This window comes from Lissotriton vulgaris, chromosome 3_1 (genome assembly GCF_964263255.1).
Source record: "Lissotriton vulgaris chromosome 3_1, aLisVul1.2, whole genome shotgun sequence".
Taxonomy (NCBI): domain Eukaryota; kingdom Metazoa; phylum Chordata; class Amphibia; order Caudata; family Salamandridae; genus Lissotriton; species Lissotriton vulgaris.
Window position 1 is genome coordinate 1,352,395,949 of NC_141689.1, and position 27,453 is coordinate 1,352,423,401.

The window sequence follows — 27,453 nt, forward strand, 5'->3', positions numbered from 1 at the left end:
CGTACCTAGTTTTAAAAAAGGTTCTAGGGACGACCCAGCGTACTACCGGTCAATTAGTCTATTGGACTCTTCCCAAAAGGTAGCAGGAAAGGTGGTATTGGGCAGGATCATCCAGTGGGCCGATGAAAACCATATCCTGTCAGATCTTCAAGCGGGTTTCAGAACAGGAACAGGCACAATCGAGCAGACGTTCCGCCTCCTAATGATCTATTGGAAAGTGGTGGTGCTGGGAGGGGGCAGTCTGTATCTAGTCTTTATTGACTTGCGGACTGCGTTCGACCTAGTACCACGCGCACTCTTATGGAACGTCCTCGATGGGTTAGGCCTCCCTCCCTACCTGCTGCCGCTCCTTGTAAAATTTCACGACAGGAATTTTGCCCAAATCAGATGGGGTGCACAGGGAGAGAAAACACCTCGTATCCCCGTGGACAGGGGCGTCCGCCAAGGGTGTGTGCTTGCCCCCACTCTGTTTTCTCTTTACATTAACGGAGTGGTGGAGCATTTACTCCAGCAACCATCAGATGCACCCACCCTGGCTGGAAGGAAAATCCCAACGCTCCTGTTCGCGGACGATACCCTCCTAATTTCGAAATCACCAATGGGTATCCAATCGCTGCTCTCCAGCTTCAAGGCCTTTTGTGATGAAAGGGGTTTGGCCATAAATATAGGGAAAACTAAGTTTTTAGTTCTTAACCCGCCCAAAAAGTCTGTATTTCCCCCGGTCCTAGATTCTGTCCCACTTGATCGCGTCAAAGAATTTGACTACCTGGGTATACGCATCAGTGACACCATGAGCTGGAAGGCACACCACCAAAAAGTGTTCCTGACTCACAAAAGGGTGGCAGGTGCTTTGCTCAAGGAGCAGCGAGCCTCATCACTAAAACCTATTGGGGCCCCCCTAGATATTTATAGGGCAAGGGTTGTGAGCGCGGCACTTTACGGTGCCGAGCTGTGGGGCACTCATAGAGTTGATACTCTGGCTCATCTTGAGAACAACTTCCACAAAGATCTAATGGGTTTGCCCCACAGCACGCCAACAATCCCACTGCTGCTAGACGCAGGTACCCGGGCAATCTGCGATCAAGCGAAACTACGCCCACTTCTGTTATGGTCCAGAATCTGGAATGTGCAGGAACTTAGAAGTTATGCAGAAGCCTTGAATGACATTATGTCCCTACCGGGCTCACATAAGATCATCTGGCTCAGGGAAGTCAAAAAGCTGCTGCACAAACTAGGACTAGGAGAGGCTTGGGCCAACAAATCTGCACCCCCGAAACAACAGCTAAAGAAGGCTTATTGGGCATGGGTAGACAATGAGAGGGTTCGAAGTACAAATCATTGCAAATCTGTAGTCCTGTTTTTGTCGGTCAAAGAGTTACCGTTAAGGGAACCTTATTTGGACACTATCCAGAGCTCATGGGACAGATCACTGTACATCAAGTTTAGGGTGGGGGTGCTTCCATTATGTGAGTTTACATCCACTTGGAAACCGCCCGGCCAAACCGTACCTTACTGCCCTTTTTGTGACCTAAGGGTAGAGTCTGTGTCCCATATGTTGTTTGAGTGCAGTGTCTATGCAGCCCGAGACGTAGGTGGTTGAAGCCCCTTTGCAGGTGTCTGGGAACTCGTTCTCATTTAGAAGCCCTGCGTATTTTACGTACAGATGCTAGGCCCTTCTTTTCCACATGCATGGCAAAATTCTTGGGCTGGGCCTGGCGTCTTAGAGCTGCAAGAAAACTGTTAATCTAGTGATCGAGCTTCCACATCCAATATGCTGCTATGTCTATAAAATGTTTTTTATGCTGATGATTGCTGTTTTAAAAATGTTTTTCAAGATGTATGAAATGCTTTTATGATATGTTTTTATCGAATAAAGCTATTACTACCAAACTACCAAACTATACAGCGGCTCACAAAGGTGACCCAATCCCCAATTAGTTATGTACCTAAAGTACATGGTATGAATTTAGAGAGAGAACAACTGGGCTGTGGGTCTGATTAGCAGGCCCACAGCCACACTAAAGTCGAAAAACCAATGAATCACAGCAAAAAGTGAGGGTGACCATAGGAAGCAGACCCTACTCTCCTACACAACCCCCCCCAAACGCAGGAACATTAAACTAACCTTGACCAGTTGAGTCTTCATGTTCTACTTGGAAATATCTGAAGAGTCCATCTGCATTGCCATGGTCAGTTCCAGGTCTATGTTCCACTGTAAAGTCCATACCCTGTAGGGAAATGGACCACCTGAGTAGTTTGGGATTTTCACCCTTCATCTGATTTAGCCACAAGAAGGGCTTATGGTCTGTCTGAATCTTGAAGTGAGTACCAAACAAGTATGGCCTCAGCTTCTTCAGGGCCCAAACCACAGCAAAGGCCTCCCTCTCAATAGCTGACCAACATTTCTCTCTAGGGGTCAGCCTTCTGCTAATAAAACAATGGCTGCTCTTGACCATCTTTATTCAATTGTGAAAGAACAGCTCCCACACCCAACTCAGAAGCATCTGTTTGGACAATGAATTCCTTGGAGTAATCTGGACTTCTCAGAATAGGTGCAGAGCACGTGGCCTGCTTCAGGTCCTCAAATGCCTTTTGACAGCTTACTGTCCACTGAACCTTTTTTGGCATTTTCTTAGAGGTTAAGTCATTAAGTGGTGTCACAATGGACCCATAGTTCTTAACAAACTTTCTGTAGTAACCAGACAGGCCCAAGAAAGCTCTGACCTGTGTCTGGGTGGTTGGAGGAGTCCAGTCCTTTATGGTCTGGATCTTGCTCTCCAGTGGTTGAACCTGACCCCCACCCACAAGGTGGCCCATGTACACAACCTTACTCTGCCCTATATGGCACTTAGTAGCCTTGATAGTTAGGCCTGCCTTTTGCAGGGCCTCCAAAACAATCTTCAGGTGGATCAGGTGATCCTCCCAAGTGGAGCTAAAGACAACAATATCATCTAGATAAGCTACACAATAGTTATCCAGACCTGAGAGGACTTGGTTCACCAACCTTTGGAAAGTGGCAGGTGCATTCTTCAAGCCAAAGGGCATCACCACAAATTGGTAAGGACCTCCTGAGGTCGAAAATGCTGTTTTGGCTTTTGCATCATCAGCTAGTCTGATCCGCAGAGAGCACCAAAGAGCCAGAGAGAAGCCAGAGAGTAGCAGCAGCAGCAGCGTGCAGCAGGACGCCGGGATTATCAGAACCGCGAGCCAGAACCAGAGCCAGAGCCGCCGCAGCACACCGCAGCCCACTCCGCCACAGTCCATCACAGCCGGGTGGGGCAGCGGTAAGCGGTAAGCAGCAGGCGATAAGCGAGCTCCGGCCTCCAGGCATTCCCGCCGCCGCTGCCACCTCCGCACTCCGCCCTTCACAGCCGCGGCTTCACCCACCAGCCGCGGCTTCACCCTCCAGGCATTCCCGCCGCCGCCACCTCCGCCCTCCGCCCTCTGTCATTCACAGCCGCGGACCTTGAACAGATCACCTACCACGCAAGCAAGGGAGGAAGGGCCGAGTCCAACATTCGCAAGCCCTCGAGCCGCCAGGATTCCCCTCTCACCAACAGTACTTACCCTCAAGAGCGGAATACCTCCTAAATCTACGACACCAGATAGGGTGGTGCTTGGGCCCATCCGAGCAAACACAACGGACATGATCCTTCCTACACCAGAGGACTGTCAGCGGAGTATCCCTCCCTTAATCAATGCTAATAAGTTTGACACCTCAGACAGCACCTATGATGACAAGAAAGGAACAATTTCCCCTATCATAGCGATGCACTCAGGAGCGGCCTACGGAACACCCTCCACAAAGGGAGGAGCAACCAGACAACCCCTCGCCAGGACCCTAAACCAGCTACTGAAGTCACCAGGACCGGGTTCCCCGGAACATGATAAAACGGCCCTGCCCCCGCTCTCTGACAGCGGCTCTGCAAACACAAATCATCTATCACTGATCAGCGAAGCCCTCCTCTCAATGACAGGTGCAGCGATAATGCATGCGGACAAGCTTGATGTCCAGATCAATATCCTACAAATAGTGGCAAACTTGATCTCTGGGATAGACTCAAAACTGGACAACTTGAACGCTCTGATACGCAGAGCGCAGGACAGTGCACAATTCAAGCCAGAGTCATGTAGTTGCAGTCCGATCCTGCACAGCCTAGAAAAACTCCCAAACATCATGACCACATTAATAGAGGACCTTAAGGGCGAAGCAAATAAAAAAAAAACCTGCCAGACGAGGTTGCCTTTAATCACAAAGGGTTCTACACAGGCACACTCCATGGACAATGGCCTAGCAATCCTCTGCCCAAGCACTCCGAAAAAGACTGCTCCCATTGCCTCGATCACAACGTCCACCGCTCATGGAACAAGAATTACCCTGAGCAAGGCTGAAAACCAAGTCCTTCAACAAACCCTTAAACCGATCAGCCCAGAGTCGCAAAACCTATCAAGGAAAAATAAGAAAAAACTAAGAAAACTCAACAAGGAGAAGAAAAATAACGCATATGCCACCAGCATTATTCATAATTGGTTACGACCCAATAAACAGCCTCCCGGTAATACCATAACAGTTGAAACACCCAATCTGGGAGCCACTATGCACATTGGAGAAGTAATCGAACCAACCACGGGAAATCCACACATAGTTACCTCAGCACCGGAACTAAGCTCGCCAGCCCTCCTTGTGGCTTCCCAACCCGCTACAGTTCCGATAAGAGAAAAATATGTTCACGAATCACAGGCACACAACAGTGATGAAGCAAACAAACCAACGCCACATGAGCGGGAGTTCCACCAAACAAGCTATGAGCACTCTGGGCAACCCCAGTGCACACCGAGCGGAGCACTAGACTCTGACAACACAAAAACCCCCAATGTCACCATTGGAGATCTTCAGAGGGCCCCCCCCCCCCCCGGGTCAACATGCCTTAAATTGGAGCACGCCGTGAACAGGCTATGGAAGAACAGCCCACCCTGCTCAATGCCCACTGAGGCGCCAAATCTTACAACAGGGTTAAAACATCAGACAAACTCTCACCAGCCCGGCCCGACACCGCTACTCCCAACCGGTACTCAGGGTAAAACTCTGCCCAACGAGGCCAGCGTAAGCTTTGCAAGTCAAGAAAGCGCGAATGAACGGAAAATACTGCTACACCCAGAATACACCTCGCAAGGAAAATGGGACATCCTCAACCGCAGCAACCTCTTAACACTCTGCGCAAACATCCCGGGACTCGAAGGCATAAAAACCACAGATATCGAAACCATCTCTTTCCTGCCCCCGGATGCGGAGGAAAAAAACGAAACAACGGAACTAACTTTCATCAGCCCAGCCCTGGCGGAGGCACTGAGGAGCCAACATTCTCTACTGGAAAGCTGGAGCATAAAGATAAAGGCAAAGCCGGCACAAAAATATCCCTCAATTTTAAACACCTTGATGTCACACTCTAAGCTGGACAACCAGGAACAGGGCATGGCAGAAGTCACACGTGTAAATGCTTCCTCGAACTACAGGCCAAAAGTTGTGTCCGTTCTCCAGGGATGTAAAAGCAGCATAAACACTAGTTCAATTAATGGAACCCCAATCAAGATTACAACTAATCCCAGCCAAGGAAATCGACTGTGCATAACCAGGGGCCATGCAAGCAATGATTGGTCCTGGTTGTCATCAGCACTAAATTCCAGCTCCTAACACACTCTGTCCTGTTAATTTTGCCCGATCCTACCAACACACTCCCATTGAGCGAGTAAAAACTTTAGACAAAAAGAGAATTATCGAGAGCTTAAAAATACTAACGTGGAACGTATCAGGCCTCAAAAAACTGCTACTGAATCAAGCCGCGGTGAAATTCTTAGAGGAAGCAGACATCATATGCATACAGGAAACTTGGCTGACCCAACTGCTGTCGCTAAGAGGCTATGCAGAATATGGCAAAGCAGCAAAAAAGAATAACATATTTGGAAGACCCTCGGGGGGCACCTGCGTCTATATTAAACACTTGTTGAACATAGAATTCATGGAACTTCATAACCAACCAGACACCCTTCAGGCGGGCATTTTGAAATTCCCCCATTCCAACAACGGCACTGCTCCAATATTATTAATCAACATCTATCATAACACGCAGGAGAACACAGCTAATTCGCTCACACTTGCAAAACAATTAGAATCCTTACTTCTACACCACTCATCATTAGACTGTATTATCCTCGGTGACTTTAACATCCACAACATAGGGGTCCCTTCTGAGCAAAAACAACAGAGCGGGCCGCCAAAGCACTCAATGAACTTTTAAAATCCTACAATCTGGCGACGGCGCACACAGTGCTCTTAAAGAATACCCCGGGAGCCTTGGTCGGTCCTACGTACAACAAACAAACGACGATCGACTACATCATTCTAAGCAATAAACTGCAAGCCCAAATGACAAACTTCATTGTACACCAACGCAACGACAGCGACCATGCAGCTCTAGCAATCACCATGAATTTATCAGTGAATCCACGACATAGGCCCGTATGCATCGGAGAAACGGACGGCCAAGAATTAATAAAGCTGCCCAGAAGAATTAAATGGGGACTAGTAGCCACCGCATCTTTTAACAATTGGGCAAACTCGTGGGCAGGTTGGCCACCGCGCATACACAGCCATGACGCAATAGCAATATGGGATGGAATCACCGCCACCTTAGCGGCAATACTTCGGGGACGCGGGGACAAACAAACGACAATCTACTGGCATCCCCCGACGGCCTTTGGATTTAACGCAGAAATCAAAACAAGTGCAAAGGATTTAAATAAAAAACGAAAAGCCCTCAGTAAAAACCGCTCAATCACAAACAAAATACAACTGCAGGAGGCGGCAAAGAGCCACTCCAAAAAAGTGTGGGCCACAAAGCGTAACCATTGCGAGGCTCAGTGGCTGAAAATCTTCGATTTGTTGAGCCCCGGGAAATCACAGGAGTTCTGGAGTTACATAAGCCACCTTGGTCGAGGCACAAATCACAAAGAAAACTCCCTTGAGGCATCAGCCTGGGTCTCCCATGTAAAAGCGCTCTACAACGAAGAACGACCAATCAATCAGCCACTCGACACGCCCCCACTAAGAGAGAACCCGGCTTTAATCATCGAAACATCGACCCCTCCCGGAAAATCTCTAGTGTCCAAAATACTAAAAAAAATCAGACCAAACGGCGCACCGGGCCCCAATGGCCTCCCAGGCCACTTGTTCAAATCAAACATTGAATTCTGGTCCAAAAATCTGACCCATCTATACACTGACTGCTGGCTAACGGGGGATGTGCCGGACTCATGGCGAGGCTCGCTCTTGCACCCAATCCATAAGAAAGGGACTAAATCGGATCCAACCAACTACCGCATGATCGCCTTATTGGACATCGAGGGCAAAGCCTACGCCAGTGCCATCCTGAAGGACCTTACAGACTGGGCAAGCGAAGAAAATCTCCTGCCATTCTGTCAAACCGGCTTTAGAACAGGGTCCTCAACCGTAGACAATATCATTGCACTTTCCTACCTAGCCAAACAAGCGCGGGCGCGTAAAAGCCTCCCATTATTCGCCTGCTTCATCGATTACTCAGCTGCGTTCGATGGAGTAGATCGCACCATCCTATGGAGAAAGCTGGTCCACTGGAACATCGACCCCTCTCTGTTAAGAGCGATACAATCCTTATATCAAAACACCTGGGTAAGAATCAAACTTTCAAGCGATTCTGCAACCGACAAGATTGAAACAAACCGGGGCTTAAAACAAGGGTGCGTGTTGGCACCCCTGCTGTTTAATTTATATACAGCAGACATGGAGACAGCCCTGTCGGGGGCCGCCTTAGCAACACCAAAGATAGGGGCAACCAAAATTCATTTTATGCAATACGCGGATGACCTCGTAATCCTGGATCACACAAAAATAGGGCTTCAAAAGGCACTCACAGCCCTGGCAACATACAATAACAAAAACAGGTTGGTAGCAAACCCGACCAAGTCAAAAATAGTCATCTTCGGGCACTACCCCAAAAAAACAAGAGCAAAATGGAGCCTCGGCCACCTGACCTTGGACAGCACACAGAAATACACATACCTGGGGGTCTCCTTTCACGAATCGGGGTTGTGTGGCACCCACCTAAATAAAATTCAGGCCAAAGGGAAGACCATCACCTTCGCCCTATGTAAACTACAAGCCTCCTTACACAGCCCATCATCAACTGCCATTCAAAGAGTCCTCAAGGCCAAGTTAATGCCGGCCCTCAATTACGCACAACAGGCGTATCCAGGAAAACTGAACAAGGAGTTGGAAAAAATTCACTGCGGGGCATACAAGAGATTGTATCATTTACCAAACTGTACAAGAAATACTCTAATTCGCCTGGAATTTTCACTCAACCAACAAAATCTGGAATAGATGGCAGCCTTAAGCAAATATTACTACTTAACAACAGCGGCACGTGACAACACACTGAAGGCCGTCTTGAAACATATCTTCATGGTACCCGGGAACCCCTGGTCAGCTACCATTGAAATGGCAAAAACCCAACTTAACCTGGCGATCGAGTCGTGGAATCCAGACCTTGTCAACTACACGACCATCAAACACGTGATAAAAAAGCAAGTGCGTGCCTGCTCTCGGGACTTGGACCATGAGTCTCTCGCAAAAAGAGCCTTTCATGAGTCTCTATGCTTGCCGCACAACCCCCGAAACCATCTCATGCAGGCCGTGGGTCTCCCAGCCCTCCAAAAGATCCTAGCCTACAGACTGCACCCCCTCCCGCTCAAAGAACTATACCATCCGGGAAATGCGGACACGGGAGCTCGGGAATGCAGACTCTGTAACTACAAACATGAGTCATTGGCCCACTTACTATTCTGCTGCCCTGCCCTACGTGCACCCCGTACCCTCTACCTCAGGCCCATCCTTAGGGACGCGGGGACACGCACAGCTAAGGAGACAATCCACCATTTATACTCCTTGAGCATAGTAAAACAGATGGCCTCGTTCGGAAGGTTTATACAACAGACCCGGTCCGAGCTGATGGCAGCCAAGGGCGCACAGGAATAGAGACATTGTTGCGGGACACTGGGTGGCACTTACAGGTCCCTGACTGCGTGTGCCACTTTGAACTCTTGAGAACTTTTTATAAATGCTTGCCCGCAGAAACATTTTTTTTTAACTTTTGTAATTTTATACTCTGGTCTTAATGTAAAGGTTTTAAGTAACCACACAATAAAGTTATTCATTCATTCATAGTCTGATCTGCCAGTAGCCTGCTGTCAGGTCAAATGTGCTCAAAAACGTGGCAGAAGCCAATCTGTCAATGAGCTCATCTGCCCTGGGTATTGGATGGGCATCTGTCCTAATGACAGCATTGAGACCTCTGTAGTCCACACAAAATCTCATCTCTCTCTTACCATCTTGGGTGTGAGGCTTTGGCACAAGGACTACTGGACTGGCCCAAGGGCTCTCTGAGGGCTCAATAACTCCCAACTCCAACATCTTTTGGACCTCTGTCCTGATACAGTCCCTGACATGGTCAGGTTGCCTGTAGATTTTACTCTTCACAGGCAGACTGTCACCAGTGTCCACCTCATGGGTGCACCAGTTTGTCTGACTTGGGGTCAGGGAAAACATATGTCTATAGGCCTGTAGAACTTGTCTGTAATTCTTTTTTTTAAATCTTTATTCAGAACATTTTCTTTTTTTACACAAAATCCACACCCCCATCCCCCCTTGAGATCAGGTTCCCAAATCTGTTAAAGCCATAGGTAAATAACAATGAACATTCAATTTGTCACACGTAGAAAAAAAAAGAAAAGAAGAGGGCATTTCTCAGATGGTTAGAAGACACCTCATCAGTTCTGCAACAAATAGAAAGCAAAGAAAATAAAAGAAACCTGAAGCTACCATAAAGATCTAACACCTATTGTTAGAGTTAATCCAATCAGTGCTCTTGGATCCAATCTAACATAGGTTCCCAAATTTTCATAACCCTTCTTCGTGCATTACACCCTTTGTTCTTATAAATAGCCACCTCAAGGCTGCATGTCGCAAGTAGTCTAGCCCTCCATTGCAAAAAAGACGGTGGCATCGGATCCAGCCATGATGATGCTATACACAACCGAAAAACAGCCATTGCCACAAAGATCAGCCCATGCATCTGTTTTGGTCGAACACTGCTAGTTGTGCCCAACAAAGCCTCTTCGTTGTAATATTCACCCTGACTTGGGATATGTCAGAGAGAAAGCCAGAGATTTCCGCTAGTAGATTTGTTAGTACGTTACAAGAGGCAAACATATGGGTAATATCTGCCTTGGATAATGCACAACGTGGGCATGTTGTACCTTTCCCCGTCCCCCACTTAGCTATTTTATATGGGGTATAGTACAGTGAGAAGAAAGTTTTGTAGAATTGAGCTTGTAATTTTATAGACATCAAACAAGTAAGTGACATTTCGTATGCATAAAGAGGGATTCGGGGAGATACCCCTAGTTTAGTCTGCCAAACTACCATATGTTTATCCATGTCATCTGGAAATGATGTATTCAGCACTTCATATATTTCCCCAATTTTGGAGGCGAATCCTTACACAGATTTTCTATGATTTGGCAAGTTTGAAATTTAATACGGCCTCCTACTTTTTTAAATAAAAAATCTCTCAGCTGAAGGAATTTAAAGAAGTCCCCATTAGTGATATTAAATTCTGACCGCAGCTCGTCAAACGTCTTAAGTCCGTTTGCCGAGAAAAAGCACCCGAGCTGTCTAGCCCCTGCCTCAATCCATCTCCTCATACAGGTGTTGTGAAAAATCCATGGAAGATCCGTATTTTGACTCACAGGGGTATAATAAGAGTAGCGACCCAGACCCAGTAATTTTCTGACATTCCCCCATACTTTGGCGACACTGGAGATAGTCTTAAACTTTGTTTTTTTTTTAAATAGCCATCATTTACATGGCGCCATAGGCATCCTGCACAACCCTCCCCTAGGATAAGTTCTTGTGGAGTGGGTATGCTACTGCCGATCTGGTTGTCAGATATAAGTGTCACGCTATATCTTAACACGGTGGCCCAATAGTATAACTTAAAGTTGGGCAATGCCCACGCTCCTCGTTCTTTTGGTAGTGTAATCCATCTGAATGCCCTACGTGGTCTCTTACACCCCCATATAAACCGTGAAAATATGGTGTCTATATTTTTAAATAATTGGGGAGAAAATTCTAAGCATGTTGCCCGGAAAAAATATGAAAATTTTGGGAAAAAAGCATCTTAATTACGTTGCATCTACCCCCAATAGTTAAGTGTAAATTGTTTAATCGAAACAGTTCTTTCTTGGTGCGCTGTATGAGTGGTTCTACATTGTCATTAACTATATTCTCAATACTACCTTTAATGCTGACCCCCAGATATGTGGCCTTATCCGTTATTCTAGAGTGCCTCATCTTAATTTTATCATTAAGCACAATCTGTGTTTTGCTGGAATTTAGTTAATACCCTGAGGCTGTACCAAACATTTGGGCTTCTATTTCAATCAAACTTATAGCATTATTGGGCTCACAGGTAACGATAGCTATGTCATCAGCATATGCTAGAATTCTCGTGTCATGATTACGCACTCGAATAGGGGGGATTAATACATTATTTTCTAGCCTGCGTACAAATGTATCAATATAGATTGAAAACAAGAGGGGCGAACAGGGACAACCCTGTCTTGTCCCCCTAGTGATGGTAACATTTTTAGACAGAGCCCCATTAATCAATACACTGGCACTAGGGTTTACATCTTCCTCAGCTCTACGCAGGTTTTGTTCCTCAGCTCTATGCAGGTTTTGTTCTAATATTGCAATTTTCTGTTTCCCTTCTTTATTATACCAAAAGGAGAATTGCATTGTTTCGCCTCTGACACAGGCCTTCAGGGTATCCCACACCATGTCAATTGAGGAGAACTTGTCTGCAGTCCTGTTGCTGCTGGTCAGTGAGGCTGCCTGCCAAGGCCACTCCATCAACTTAACCATCATCAGGGTTCTGAGAATGCAGGTCTGGGAGAGGGTCACTCTCCTCCTCCTGTCCCTCATCTGTAGCCATGAGCAAGCCCATGTCTGTCCTGTCAACATATGCCTTCAGTCTGTTGACATGAAGCACCCTGTGGGGGCTTCTGGGAGTTCCCAGGTCAACCAAGTAGGTTACCTCTCCCTTTTGCTCAACAATAGTGTGGGGTCCAGACCATTTGTCTTGGAGTGCTGCTGGGGCCACTGGCTCCAACACCCACACTTTCTGTACTGGTTGGTACACAGTCAGCACAGCCTTTTGGTCATGCCAGGCTTTTGGAGTTCCTGGCTAGCCTCAAGGTTTTTAGAAGCCTTCTTCATGTATTCGGCCATCCTGGAGCGGAGACCAAGTACATAGTCCACTATGTCTTGCTTATGCTTTTTGAGAGGTAACTCCCATCCTTCCTTCACAAGACACAGGGGTCCTCTTACAGGATGCCCAAACAAAAGTTCAAAAGGGCTGTAGCCAACCCCCTTTTGTGGGACCTCTCTATAAGCGAACAAAATGCAGGGCAGAAGGATGTCCCATCTTCGCCTAAGCTTTTCAGGTAAACCCTTGATCATGCCCTTTAAGGTCTTGTTGAATCTCTCCACCAGACCATTGCATTGTGGGTGATAGGGTGTGGTGAACGTATAGTTCACTCCACACTCCTTCCACAAAGCAGTTAGGTATCCAGACATGAAGTTTTCACCTCTATCTGAGACAACCTCCTTCGGAAAGCCCACTCTTGAGAAAACTCCCAGGAGGGCTCTTGCCACAACAGGTGCTGTTGTGGTCCTTAGGGGAATAGCTTCTGGGTATCTGGTGGCATGATCCACTACCACCAGAATAAACCTGTGCCCAGATGCTGTTTGGGGATCCATTGGTCCAACAATGTCTATCCCAACTCTCTCAAAGGGAACCCCCACCACAGGTAGTGGTATTAGGGGGGCCTTTGTGGTGCCACCTGATTTGCAACTGGCTTGGCAGGTGTCACAGGAGCGACAAAACTCCTTGGTATCTTCTGACATGTGGGGCCAGTGAAAGTGAGGGACAAGCCTGTCCCAAGTCTTATTCTGGCCAAGATGTCCTGCTAAGGGAATGTCATGGGCTAAGGTAAGAAGGAAGCCCCTGAATGCCAAAGGTATGACCAACCTCCTGGAAGCACCAGGCTTGGGGTCTCTAGCCTCTGAATAAAGGAGCCCTTCATCCCAATACACTCTATGGGTACCTGTAGCATTCCCAGCAGCCTCAGCAGCAGCTTGCTGCCTGAGGGGGTTCAAGAGAGGAGCAATCCGATTGCGCCAGCCTCAGGTCTGCCCTTGAAGGCCCCCCTGTCCCAAGAAACTCAACCTAATCAGGTTCAAGCTCTTCTAGGACAGTTCCTTCTTGGGTCTCACACTCAGCTTCCTGGGAAGACTGATCCTCATCCTGAGGCAAGGGGGAAGACACTGCCTTAACCCTTTTTCTCTTTCTCTTGGAAGGCAACTGGTTCATAGTTTCAGGATCCAGTGTCTGTTCAGTTTGACACTTTTTGGCCTGTGACCTGGTCACAGCAAGGACATGTGCTGATATGCCCAGCATCTCTGCATGAGTCCTGTACTCCACTTCAGACCAGACTGAAGATTCTAGATCATTGCCCAACAAACATTCTACAGGGAGGTATGAACTTACAACAACTCTTTTGAGGCCAGTTACCCCTCCACAGGAGAAATTAAAAATTGCCATACTATGGGTGGTAGTGACATTGCTAGCATTGGTCACTAGGGGCCGGATGTAGGTAAATTCATTTTACCACTCCTTGAATACCGAATCATATTGATTCGGTATTTAAGAAGTGGTAAAAAGGAGGAGGGGGGGGATGTAGGTATTTCAGATTCAGTAAATACCGAATCGTTGAGATGCGGTATTTACCGATTCTGTAAATACCGAATCAGTAATGCCCATTGATTCCTATAGGCGTTGAAGCCCATAGGAATCCATGGGCATCACCGAATCGGTATTTACCGATTCGGTAAATACCGATTGCAGCAAGGGTGCACGGGGTGTCACTTTGATACCCTCTAGCACCCCAAATACAGGCATGTGTGCCATGTGGCACACAGACATGCCCTAAGGTCATGTCTGTCTGTCACATGGCATAGGTGTGCATGCACACATGTGCATGCACACCTGGATTCGGTATTTTACCACCCAATTGGATTGGGTGGTAAAATACCGATTCTGACAGGCCTTTGGGACTCAGAAGAGTCCCACCTACATATAGAAGTTCCCGAATCGGTAAAAATACGGATTCGGTATTTTACCGATTCGGTAAATTTACCGATTCGGTAATTTTACAGAATCGGTAAAATAGGCCACCTACATCAAGAAAACCCATTTACCGGTAATACTCCAGTGAGTATTACTTTTACAAAAATTGCACCAAGGTTTCTTTGGACCTTCTTTCTTCCTGGATTTCTTGGAACCTCCTTCATTAGAAGCTTTTTGGGGACCTGGAGAAGACTTCTAGTCTTTTGCTTTCTCCCCACCCTTTTGGTCATGCTTCTTCTGATCACCTCCTTGGTTCTGTACCTTCTGCCTCACCCTGGTTCTGACCCATTTGTCTGCCTTCGTTCCCAATTCTTGGGGAGAGGTCAGATCAGAGTCAATCAGGTGTTGATGCAATAACTGGTTCTGACAGTTGTTAAGTATTTGCTCTCTCATGATCAAATTATACAATCCTGTATAGTCATTAACTTTTCTGCCCAGAAACCAGCCTTCCAGAGCCTTAGTGGCACAATCAACAAAGTCAGTTCAGTCCTGAGTCTGTGCCTTCTGGGTGTCTCTGAACAGCAACCTATACTACTCAGTGATTAAGCCAAACCCATCTATCAGAGCACTCTTCGGGACTTTGTAATTGTCAGCATCCTTATCACTAACTATAAGGAGCTTATCTCTACCTTTATCAGAAAAGGAGAGCCAGAGTATAGCTGCCCACTGACTCTGGGGTACCTGCTGTACTTTGCAGTCCCTCTCCAAAGCAGTTATCCATTTGTGGATGTCATCCCCACTGTTAGAAATGGGATCCCTGGCTGGCCAGGGCTTGCGCCAAAGTCAGTCAGAGACCACCACTCCTAAGTCAGGGCAAGGGAGTTACACGCCAAGATAACCCCTGCTCACCCTCTAGGTAACGTGGCGCGAGCAGCAAGGCTAAATCTGGAGGCTATGTGAGTTAAGTATTTGCGCACGCACCCCAGCAACAACACCCCAGGCCCACCACAAAGGAAACTCCACACAAGGTTATATATAAAAATAGCCTTTGTATTATACCAAAACACATTAGATAAAACACACACTTTACAATGTGCCAACAGGCATGGGCAGAATTTACAGGGGATATGTACAAGACATAGCCACATGGACCACTGTCAGGAATATGCACTTTTTAGAACTTAGAATTGGGTAGAATTAGCACTTAGAACATGGAATATAAATCACTGTAGCATAACATAGATCATAAAGCACACAACCAGTAACTACTGGTAAAGGTTAAGTACCACCTACGCAATCCTAACCACCTTAGGAACAGGTCACGCAGGGAACCAGGACCTCACTAGCACCACCTGTACTAGCAAGAACAACCACCTAAGTATCACAATACCAGTAGGGGTATAAGCACATAACACATGATGCATAACATACATTCAGAGGTGTAAGGAAGGAACAAGGCACATGACGCATAAAAACACATTCAGAGGTGCAGGAAAAGAACAATTGCGCCAAAATTCACATTAGTCACCACCTGTGACTGTCCCTAGGCCAACTGGCCTTGTTGGGGCTAGGACGCCCTGTGTCCCAGTGTCAGGGGTGCTTAAACGTAGCAGTTGCCCACAAAGTGCTGGGCAACTGGGGGAAATAATGGTGGGGACAACGTTGGAGCCTTCCAGTCTCTGCACAAACCAGCTGTCCCCTTGGAGCCCCGCTGGGCTCTAGAGCAACCTGTGGGACAAGTGGGGGCCTCTGGCCCAGAAGAAAGGATGCCCAATGAGGGGGGAGCGGCCCACTACCTGCCGGGGCCGCTCTACCACCCTAGATGCGCAGGAAACCTTGGAATCCCTCCCGGGGGACTCGAACTAACAAAATGCTGCCCAAGAGCCTTTGTGGGCTCTACACACAGAAGCGGCGCTTTGAGCCTCTTGGGGCTCGGAGAATTTAAAAATGCCCCCAGGAGCCTCGTGGCTCCAAACAATATAGCCCGGGTGGAGCCTCTCAGGGCTCAAGCGACACCACTTCCGGGTCGTCGCGGGCAGCGCGACGGCCCATCCAGGCACTGTAGGCGGGGGCTGAATTAACCGAGGGGTGGGCTCCCTCGAGTTAAAATAATTAAACAAAGCGGCAACCCTGCCGGGTGGGTTCCGGTGACTTCCAATCGGTCATCCAGCAGCACAGATGCGAGGTGGGCTCTTGCAATGCTGCAAACTAGTGGGGGAGATGCCGGGTGGGCACCGGCTTGGCACAGAGTGCTCCCAAGGCGCTCGAAGGACGAGCAAGGTCAGGGCAAAGATAAAGCGCTCCCAAGCGCTAGGGCCCAAAACACAGCGCTTCCAAGCGCTTGAAGGGTGAACAAAAAGTCCAGCAACCAGGTCCTTCTTGCAGCAAGGCAGGGGGGCAAGACTGGGCCAGGGGCCAGCTCACTGGGCGCTCCAGGCAAGAAGGCAGTCCCAAGTGGAAGTTCCTCCTGGCCTCCAGCAGCAGCAGCCCCCTCAGATCCTGAAAGAGAACAACTTCTGTGGGGACACAGCCCCATTTTTATACACCACATTCCTTTGTCTTTGGGCAGGGTGGGGGAGAAACCAGTTGCAGCAGGTTTTGGAGCACCCTTGATGTGCTCAATCACCCTTTTCATTCACTGGCAGGACTAGGGTCATCAGTCGCACCACAGGGGGCGGAGCCAGCATTGTGTGGGGAAAACCCAGCCTCATTCAGGACACAGGTGCACTCCTCCCCAGCCATCAGCATGCTAATCTCCACACTCACCACCGGGCAGACCCATCATGACTCATGGAGCCTGGCATCCCAGCCAGCTCCAGCCAATCACACACCAGCACCCTCAATGCACACACACATCAATGTCTAGAAGTGGCACTTCCCCACTAGACACATACACGCCGCACATATGATTGCGCAGCATTCACTCTCACAAGGTCGCACATACCAAACTTGAGCATGCACGCCTCACGCATCAGGAACTACCAGGGACACAGACATTCCCCATGCATTCCTATGGGAGGGCAGGCCAACCTCACTCCACGCACTTAGAGTGCGCACGCTCTTTCCACTGGGACACAGTGAAAGTGCCCAGAAACACAAAAATCACTACCACTGGGTCACAAACACAAAGCAAAAAGTTTAGGGGTGAACCTGCCAGAAGGGCCAAGTCCAACACAACCCCCTTCCAGCCAAAACGCAGGGGAGACCAATCACCACCGTGATGGACTTCCCTGCTTGGGGCGATAGAACACGGACGGGGGCCCGCAACTGCAGGGACACCCTCCTGTTCTATGCCACGGTGAACCCATGGGATTCCTTCTCAAAACACTGTCTGGGCCAACTGGGCTACCCCACTGGTACTCCCGAGCTGTCCGCGGCCAAGACCAGGCCCTGGGCCACCCAGGTGCCACCGGTCCTTGCCTATTCGCAGAGCGGGGGGTAGTAACCCCTGGCACATAGTAGCCATTCTCCACTCTTCCTGTCTGCAAGGCAGGACTAGACTGCTACTGGTTCTCCAGCCTAGGGTCTACCCCCTCAGGCGGACCAGGAGTCTCAGGGAAGGCCTCTTCTTCTAGGGTTCCTCCTCCTCCTGCGAGGGGTACTCTTACAACGCCACTCCAACCCAGGGTTTAACCCCTCAGGTTGCACCGGGGTCAGAGGTGGGCTCTCTCACCCTCTGCACCCCCTTCCAGAGGTCTGCCCTCTCCCAACTGGAGAGGTTCCTCTGGAAGAAGAACCAGTCAGGACACTGGTTACAGTCGTCCTACCCTTCAGGTCAGGCTGATCCTGAACCTGGCCTCCCAACCTCTGGTCTAAAACCTTTGGTTGAACAATTGCCTGGCACTCCAGGACTTCTGGGGATTCAAATGACACATATGTTGTATGACTGTCTGTCTGGCGCAGATCTCCCGTCCCCTGTCCACCTGACAGGGCGCGAAGATCCCCCAGACCAGAAGTGGCGCCACCCGGGTCCCCCCAAGAAGATCTAGCCCAACTGGCTAATCCCTGGTCCACTGGTGCATCCACTGGGAAACTCATCCCCCAATCACTCCTCACTTCGGACTTCTGTGCACTCCCTCCTGGAGTGGCACTGCCGAACTCTGGAACCCCTGGAGCTCTAGTTACAGATGCTCCAGGTTCCCTAGACACTAGGAGATCTTCCTCAAATGGACTAACAGGACAGCCTAGGTCCCCAACCTGCTGTTCCCTCAAGAAACCATCCAGGTCCTGAGGCAGGGCTTCAGGCGTCTGGGGACCCTCAGTCTCCCTCTCACTCCTGCTCCACTGAGCCAGGCAGTGAGCCCCTACACCCTCCTCGCTATCCTGGGACCTAGCTGGGCTACACTGAGCCTCTTCCACCACGCTGGGCTGGAAGATACCTGACCCACTACTTTTGGAGTCATTCCCTAATGACTCTAGAGAACCTCTGGCACTCTCCCAGCGGTCTGCTTCACTTGCAAGCTCCGAAGGATCCATTGTTTCACACCTCAACAAGTGCTGGTGCAACTCCGGCCAACAACGACTGAGCATTTGCTCCTTGAGAATAAGATCAAACAGTTTGTCAAAATCAGGTCCAGTGGGAACCTCTAACCACTCAATCAATGCACACTGACAGTCCCCTGCAAACTCCCCCCAAGACTGGTGAGAAAGTTTCCTACTGTCCCTGAACTTCAACCTATACTCCTCTTCTGGGGAAACAGGTACCATACTCTCTGAACTGGGAGTGGGACTTCTTGCACTAATACCTATATAGCTGCCACCACTGGACTCAACCCGCCCTGGGGAGTCCAGAAAATTAAAACTGCGCGCAGGGGATGGTCTACCCTCCAGAGCTACTTTGCCTCTGGTGGAGGCCCTCTCAGCCTCCTCCATCCTCGCCTGCGCTAAGACCCTCTCAGTCTCTAGCTGTTGCTTCTTAACACCCAGCTGCGCCATAGCCTGGGCATGCTCTAACCTGAACCTGAGCTTTTCTAAAGCCAGCTGGTGCTCCCTTTCTCTCCTCCTATCTTCCAGCTCCTCTGGGGACAGGGAAAAGGATGAGACGATGCCTCCTACACTGGACCCAGCAAGGGACTCCCTACCTATGGGGTCTTCACTCTCTACTGGCGTCCAGGTACTGACATCTTCTTCCTCCTCTTCTGAATCTTCAGGGCTCCCCACAGACCCACCACCCTCCTGGTGTGAGGCCCGGGCCTTTTCCTCACTGCGCTCAAGATCCCTTTGTTCCTTACACCATTGGACCAGGTAGTTCCTAAGTTCGTACTTAGTATCTGACCCATCCACCCCTATGTCTCTCTCTCTACAGAACCTTTCCAACTCCTGCATATTGTACCAAACTAGATCACTGAGATCAAAAACAGGCTCCATCTTGGCAGGACGTTCTGAGAAAAGATTACACAGGGAACCTAGGGGTCTGAGTTTAACACAGGAGTACACAATTCACAAGGTATTCAGCAAGCTCCCTATCCTAGAGAACTCACACTCACTTGTCTAGTGCAACACACCATTCATCCACACACAACCCCCCCCCCTCGGACTGGTAAGGCAGTTTCTACCACCCCTGATTAGTAGTACAAAGCTTTATTTCGATATAAGAATATCTTAAAAGCACATAACAATAAAAATACAATTCATGTTGTTAAAATACACTTAATAAAGAGTTAAAAAGGACAATTTAAAACAGTATTAAACCATTTACAGCTTTGAGTTAAAAAAACAAGGGATTGCCTAGGGAAGAGTTCATCACATAGCTTTAAATCTGATCACCCACGCCCAGCTAAGAAATTTGGCTACCCCACACGCGAGTACTGTATTAGGGTTAGATTGTAAAATTCTTAGTGCTGGGGCGTGGCCTCTGGTCCCAAGTAGGAGACAGACTGGTTTTAGCCATATGGATCTAGGCTTATTGTAGGCACTGCAGACAAAGAAGACATGTGGGATAGTTTCCAGTTCAGTGCTGCAATGCGGGCAGGTGGCAAGCGTCTGATAGGGGGGTTTCCATTTAGAGGTGCGTTCCCGAACTGGTAGGGTTCCCATTCTAAACTGTACATATAAGGCCCTATCTTTGGGTTTTCGAATAAAGTCCATGTAGGGATCAAGTAATGGTACATATTTATGCAGTCGAAACTCATCGGTGAGTCTGCCCAGGTTATCCGCTCTAGATTCCTGGGCGTCGACCCACCGCCAGTAAGCCCGCTTGACTTCCAGTTTGGACAATGAAGCACCGGACTCCCACGCCACCCATAGGCCTATGGCCGTCAGAAGTTCCTTTATTTTAGAAAGCCAGACTATTTTGTGTGACCCCTGCAAGCTCATGACTTCTTTGAGGCCGTCTGCATAGCTCTCTAGTTCTGGTGTACGCCACAGGCGAGCCCAATAAAGAAGCGGACGCAGAATTATAAGATCTTTAATAGATCTGCGTCCAAGATCGTATTGCACGGGCTTGCTAGTGGAGCTCCTGGGGATGGACAATAGCTCCTTATAAAATTGGTTTTCGGCCATTACGAGGGGGTCAACATTATTAAAGCCCCAGAGCTCTGCCCCGTACAGTGCACTGCCTACTGCTTTTGCAGAATAGATCTCTAAGGCAGGAGCTATGGGTCTTGAAACTGAGGATCTATGCTCCCTGCTTATGGCGCCCACAACCCGTGTGTGGTTTAAAGCCATTTTTTCAATGTGAGGTTTCCACTTGAGTTGGTCGGATATCCTGATCCCAAGATAATCGAACAATTTAACCCGCTCTAGTGGCTCTTCATTGAGAGTGAGCGTACGATTAGCTTTTCTACTGGGATTAAAATAGAGGAGCTTTGTTTTAGTAGTGTTAATAGCCAAGCCCCTTGAGTTGCAGAAAACACAAAACCGATCCAACAGTTTTTGAAGCCCCATGGGTGTTTTGGAAACTAGTAACGTATCGTCGGCAAAGAGCATGGCAGGGACCTTCACACCAGCCAGACTCGGGGCGTCCGCATCAATGTCAGATAGAAAAGAAACCACACCATTAACAAATAAGGAAAAGAGAGTCGGCGCCAGAACACATCCTTGGCGGACGCCTCTATTCACCGGAATTTTTTCTGTTATCTGCTCCTTCGAGCACCACCGAATGTGTGCGTAAGTTCCATCATGCATGCGGGCCAGCAAGTGCAAAATGGGCAGAGGGAACCCCATCTCATGAAGAACCGCCCACAGCCGCCCTCGGGGGACCAGATCGAACGCGGTCTTCAGATCGATGAAGGCCAAGTACAAACCACCCTTGCTAATCGAGACTGAGTAGTAACAACCTGAAAGCCTGGTCTATAGTGCTTGTACAGGCCCTAAACCCCGCCTGGAAGGGGGAGATAATATTGTTCTCCTCTGCCCAGGAGAGGATCCTTTCAAATAGGACTCTGCCAACCACCTTCTGACCATCATCAATCAAGCATATCGGACGATAGTTGGCAGGGTCACCCCTTGGCCCCTTCTTATATATAGGGATCACTTCTGCTCCCTTCCATGAGTTTGGGACTGGAGACCCAAGGAGGAGGGCATTGGTCAGAAAGGAGAAGAATTTGGACCATTGCTTAGGGCTGGCACGGAACAGATCGGCAGGGATGCCATCCTGGCCCGGTGCCTTGCCTTGGACGATTTTGTTGATTGCAGACTCTACCTCCCTCTGCCCTATAGGATCAATAGATGGGAGTATATTGTGTTGGGGTAACATGCATTCTGCAATCGCTTCGGTGTTCTCAGGGACCACTACCCCTGCATACAGTTTCCTGAAGTGGTCAAACCATTCCCTGTCCGTGATGTGGTTAGGTAATGGGTCTGTTCCATCATCATTATTTTTTCTTACTAGAGCCCAGAATCGTTTCCTGTTCCTATTCTGGCTGGCCAATTTTAACTCTTCCCAGTGGGAATCATCCCAAGCCCTCTTTGCCACTAATAGTGCGCTCCTATACACGGCGCGGGCTAATCGAACCTCGGTTGGGTCTCGGGTTTTGATAGCACTGATCTATTTAGACTTAGCCACTCTACATTCGTGGTTATACCACCTGGCTGCGGGCTTCCCACGCTTCGGCCTGCTTGTCCCAAGTCCATCAAGGAAGAGAGCGGCCATCCTATCTATTGTCTCCTCGTAGACCATGTTGACCTGGGCAGAGTGTAAAAATCTTCTCCGTCTGGTCTTTAACAATTTCCCCCAGGGCATTTGTCTTTTGCTCGTTAATGGCAAATTTCTGCCATTTGATGAACCTTTTACAATTCGAGGGTACTATATCTCTAGTCGCCATTGTTAATCTATTGTTTGGGCGGGGAGTTCCCCACATTTATCAGATTGCACAGGCTAAGGGATAGGAGGTTGTGGTCGCTGTGGATAGTTGGGATAACCACCATATCCGACACATATTTCCACAGTCTCTTATCTACCAAAATGTAGTCTATTCTACTAGGGCAACTAACTCTATTGTAGGTACACGCGCCGGAGAAGTCAGACGGCGTGCGCCTGTTCACTGCTACCAGAGCATGTTCCAACACCAAGGCATTCATTTGGATAATGACAGGTGTCCACTTTTTGATCGGCACAGTCGTCAATTGCGGGATTCTCCATCTCGCGTCTTCCTCCAATAAACCTGCCGCGCCGTCGGCAGCCAACGGCAGCCAACGGCAGCCAACGGCTCAAATGTGCAGTTGAAGTCGCCAGCAATTAACGGCAGAATATTCGGGGAACAGTTGCAGAGTGAATCTGCAAGTAGGGCTATGGTTGGAGATTTACCACCTCCCGGTATACTTCTAGCATAGATATTAAAGACTTCCAGAGTCTCTGGGGCTTGGGGAATCCAAATCGTTAACCTCATCATGTCATGGGAGGTGTTAGGGGAGTAGGAGATCTTGCAGTTTAATGAAATTTTAACCCAGACAAGCAGGCCTCCAGACGGGCGACCCCTTCTAGAGGGAGTTGCTGGGACATGGAAAGTGGAATAGCCAGGCTTGTATACTGGTTCCAGGCACCATGTCTCTTGGAAGATGCACAGGTCATACCTTCCTATCAGTTCGTTCCAATCTGGAAGAGCTGTTTTATTCCCAAGACCTGCGACATTCCAAGAAACAACACTCAAGTCTCTACTTTTACCATTGATGGATAGTGTGACAGGTTCAATCCCATAACCAAGGGTGGAGATCGGAATGTTGGGACTGGCGGAAACTATAAGCTCCTCAAGCCCAGCACTACCGATATCCAGCGGTGTAGGATAGTCCACCTCAATTCTTCTCTCACATAAGGTACAATTGGTGCCCTGTTCTTTGTGGTTGTCATCCCCGGTTACCAGAAAGGAGGGCATTGGGTTGCCACAATCTAACATTTAACCTCTGTATACTGATAGTTTGGTTTTCTGCAGTCTCGATTAAAACTATAGGGGGGCAGGACGATCCAGGAGATTCCATATGTCAATCGACAGCCTCCAGTGTGCTGTACCGATTGTAACAGGGAATGGGAGGTTGAGTAAACTGGGGGCCATACCATTCATCGCTACGCAGTCTACCGCCATGTGTAGGCCACCCTCCTCTGCGCTGAATCAAATTCCATCCCTCTGCTCCCCCGCCACCTGGGATGAAGCTGTTCAAGTCCCTACGCACCTCATGCCTCCTCCCTCCCCGGGTATGGTTGCTATCCCTCAGCCAACTCCAGCCATTGTCCAACTGCTCCCCAGGCATGTAAAAATAGGACAGTGGTCTGGCCACAATCGCAGTACCATTGTTTCCGGGTTTCCCCATGCAAATGTGTTCTACAGTACGAGGGTCCTCAAAAGTCACTGCGACACAATCTCCCTGCAGTGCTTTCCTGTTTGGACCCACCCAAGGGGCCCTCTCAACCATCAAGATGTTACTGTGGGTGTTGGGTGGTAGTGGGTGGATGTTTGCTAACCAATGGCATACCTTGTTTTTGAGCGCCCAGAAAGATTCTAAAGATGTCGGGGCCAGTTCCGGTACACCTGTCAAAACGATTACGAAGCGACAGGCTTCTGGTGGTAAGTTGATATTTCGATGCTTCTGGCTCTTAGCAGGATGAGATGAGTCCGATTTTAGAGTGGGGGCACCGTGATTATTTGTATTAGTTTGGTTAGTGTGCTCTGCTAATACGTGGGACCGGGCACCCCCTTTTTTGGACTCAGGGTTGGAGCAGGTCGGCAATGGAGTCTTAAGTATGTTTTTTGCTACCGCTGGGCGTTTATTGACTTGTTGGGGGTTGCTAGCTGGGGCAGTAGCATTAGTTGCCCTATTAGCACGGTGTGGTACCTGGGGTCTTAGGTCCTTTTGTAATTCTTGGAGCAATTTTTCTATTCCAAGGAGCCTAGCCTCTAGGGGAGCTAGTAGGGTTTTAATGATATTGGTCAGGGCGTAGGTTAAGGGCTCATCCCCTCCAACTGAACCTCCTAGTCTATCTGCTCCTGACCCATCAGCTATAGGGCTGTCTTCAAGGATGACGGCCATGGTGTTGTCCAAGATGGTGTCATCAAGTATACTCAATGGTAAGCATAGGGCCTCATTTTGGGGCTCTTTGATCCCCGTATGGTTCCCATTGGATACTCTATCGGGTTCCCTCTCCTCTTCTATGCTGTCTCTCTCGCAATTAGAGATGCCAGTGCTTCCAAGTTTTGTTCCGCTGGCTTTCTTGGTGTTGGGGATAATGGTCTTGGGTTGCCTACATTTAGGGATAGCCCCCTCCTGCTTCCCCCTCTTACGAGTAGTCGAATTATCGTTTTTAGGGTCAGCTAAAGTGGCTGATGGGCTAGAGTCAGGTTGGGTTTGGGACAGGGACTGAGCGTCAGGAGGTGTAAGGTCTAATACTGCTGACTGGCTATTGGTAACATTATGAATCTCAGCATGGATCAATACAGGGTTATTGGTGCTTATAGAGGTGTTAGGGGTACGCACAGAACCGATATCGCCCAGGGATGACCTTTTAGCTGCTACTAGTTCTTGGGAAACCCTTCTTTCCATCAATATAATTCCTTGATCTATTAAAGAGTTAGTGCGGACGATAAAATCGTCGAGAGTTCCAGTCAATTTTTTCCTTGCGCCCGCTGCAGCCATGCTTCTAGTTTCCCGGCATTCCATAGGCTACACCAAATACTGAAAGTGGTGGGTCTAAAAACGGAACAAGGAAAAGTAGTCCCGCTTTCAACACCCCACAACGTTTGTACTTAACACCGATCAGGCCCTATCAGAAGCCACCATAGGGGGATAGATATAACCAATGTGGACTTACAGTTCTGAGGGATGAGAGTCGCTTTTTGACCAGGGGCTATGGCCCAGTCCAGTCTCTTCAGGCCTCTGAGGGCCACAGAGGGCCCGCCCACATCCCGCGAGGCGGTGCTGTCGCTGCTTATATGCGCCTCCTGGCGCCTTTCCCGGTGTCAGCGCCCGCATGGGCTGCTGGGGAGTGTAGTCCCCCCACCACGCACTCCACTCGGCGGCGCCACTCGCGAGCTGGAAACAGCGAGTGGGCGGCAGGAGGCGGGCGGGATGTCCCAGCGGCAGAATTCCTCCCAGGCGGTGAGTTCTTTCTCCCCTTTCAAAATTCGGCGTCTCTGTGTGGTCTCTGTGCTGTGCTGCGCTTTCGTTCAAAGGCTCTCACCTCTGATTCCTCAACCTGACCACATGTGACACAGGTACCAAACTCTGGGCGCGGGGCGAGGGAACAAATGTACTGGACACAATTAAACAATGATACCTTCAGGAGAAGAAATATGGAACTTCAAAAACAATAATCCCCAAAATGTGGTCATCTAAAATGCAGAGTTTTGTAGTGCGGCCAGCTGCCACTGTGGTACAGCGCAAACACAAATCCTTATCCTTTCCGCTGCCGCCAATGTTAGAAATGGGATCCCTGGCTGGCCAGGGCTTGCGCCAAGTCAGTCAGAGACCACCACTCCTAAGTCAGGGCAAGGGAGTTACACGCCAAGATAACCGCTGCTCACCCTCTAGGTAAGGTGGCGCGAGCAGCAAGGCTAAACCTGGAGGCTATGTGAGTTAAGTATTTGCGCACGCACCCCAGCAACAACACCCCAGGCCCACCACAAAGGAAACTCCACACAAGGTTATATATAAAAATAGCCTTTGTATTATACCAAAACACATTAGATAAAACACATACTTTACAATGTGCCAACAGGCACGGGCAGAAATTACAGGGGATATGTACAAGACAGTGCCACATGGACCACTGTCAGGAATATGCACTTTTTAGAACTTAGAATTGGGTAGAATTAGCACTTAGAACATGGAATATAAATCACTGTAGCATAAAATAGAACATAAAGCACACAACCAGTAACTACTGGTAAAGGTTAAGTACCACCTACGCAATCCTAACAACCACCTAAGTATCACAATACCAGTAGGGGTATAAGCACATAACACCATGATGCATAACATACATTCAGAGGTGTAAGGAAGGAACAAGGCACATGACGCATAAAAACATATTCAGAGGTGCAGGAAAAGAACAATTGCGCCAAAATTCACATTAGTCACCACCTGTGACTGTCCCTAGGCCAACTGGCCTTGTTGGGGTTAGGACGCCATGTGTCCCAGTGTCAGGGGTGCCTAAACGTAGCAATTGCCCACAAAGTGCTGGGCAACTGGGTGAAACAATGGTGGGGACAACGTGGGAGCCTTCCAGGCTCTGAACAAACCAGCTGTCCCCTTGGAGCCCCGCTGGGCTCTAGAGCAACCTGTGGGACAAGTGGGGGCCTCGGGCCCAGGAGAAAGGATGCCCAATGAGGGGGGAGTGGCCCGCTACCTGCCGGGGCCGCTCTACCACCCTAGATGTGCAGGAAACGTTGGAATCCCTCCCGGGGGACTCGAACTAACAAAATGCTGCCCAAGAGTCTTCGTGGGCTCTACACACAGAAGCAGTGCTTTGAGCCTCTCGGGGCTCGAAGGGCAATTGGCACCGTGAGCCACTCGTGGCTCTCTGAATTTAAAAATGCCCCCAGGAGCCTCATGGCTCCAAACAATATAGCCCGGGTGGAGCCTCTCAGGGCTCAAGCGACACCACTTCCGGGTCGTCGCGGGCAGCGCGGCGGCCCGTCCAGGCACTGTAGGTGGGGGCTGAATTAACCGAGGGGTGGGCTCCCTCGAGTTAAAATAATTAAACAAAGCGGCAACCCTGCCGGGTGGGCTCCGGTGACTT